Source organism: Homarus americanus, unplaced genomic scaffold (assembly GCF_018991925.1).
Source record: "Homarus americanus isolate GMGI-L3 unplaced genomic scaffold, GMGI_Hamer_2.0 scaffold2132, whole genome shotgun sequence".
In the NCBI taxonomy this organism is placed as follows: Eukaryota; Metazoa; Arthropoda; class Malacostraca; order Decapoda; family Nephropidae; genus Homarus; species Homarus americanus.
Genome location: NW_024744126.1, coordinates 1,293 through 2,089, shown reverse-complemented (window position 1 = coordinate 2,089; position 797 = coordinate 1,293). Strand labels below are relative to the sequence as shown.

At 54.1% G+C, this 797-nt stretch overlaps 1 pseudogene; it reads left to right on the top strand.

The window, feature by feature from the left end:
• The first annotated feature begins 424 nt into the window (after positions 1-424).
• LOC121877644 lies at positions 425-582 on the top strand (annotated as a pseudogene).
• Positions 583-797: the final 215 nt, after the last annotated feature.

Genomic DNA, 797 nt, shown 5'->3' with positions numbered 1-797 from the left:
CCGTAGGTGAACCTGCGGAAGGATCATTACCAGAGAGAAAGAGAACGGGGCGCTCTTAAAACTACTACTACTCTCCTGATTTGGGCGGTCTCGGGCTCTGCTCTGGCAACTCCAGCAGCGAAAGAGGACAATCCCGGCCCCCGCACCAAAAATAGGTACCACCACGCTGTAGGTGGACCACACTCGGGCGAGAGCGCGAAGACCGGAGGAGGAGGACGGACGGGGCTTTGGACGGCTGCCCGTCCGTTCCTTACTACCGGCGAATAAGCCTCTTGACCCAAAAAGAGTGAAATTCAAGTGTCAAAAACAACAACAAGCCGTCCGGCCAAACCCAAACCACAAACTTGGGCTATGTCTGTCAAACCCTTTCATTGAGACTCGACCTGTGATGGTTAGTCGCAAAAAGACCAAATGGCAAATACACAACTCTTAACGGGGGATCACTCGGCTCGTGGGTCGATGAAGACCGCAGCAAACTGCGTGTCGGTATGTGAATCGCAAGAATACCAGATACATCGACAAGTTGAACGCATATTGCGGCGGCGGCAGCCATATACGTCGCCTACCTTCCACGCAGGGTCGGAAATATACATCCATCGGTTGCTGCGAGTTCGTGCCTGCTGACCGTCTCCCCCATTAATGCAGGGTAACCCAACCGAGCTCGCCTCTTTGGGTTTAATCGCCAAGGCTCTTGCGCGAGGCGCGCGTCTTAAAAACAAGCAAGCCTATCACTAGCAAGTCCATGGACTTGGCGCACCCACATTCAACCACAACAAAGCGACAGTTGTCGCCCTCGC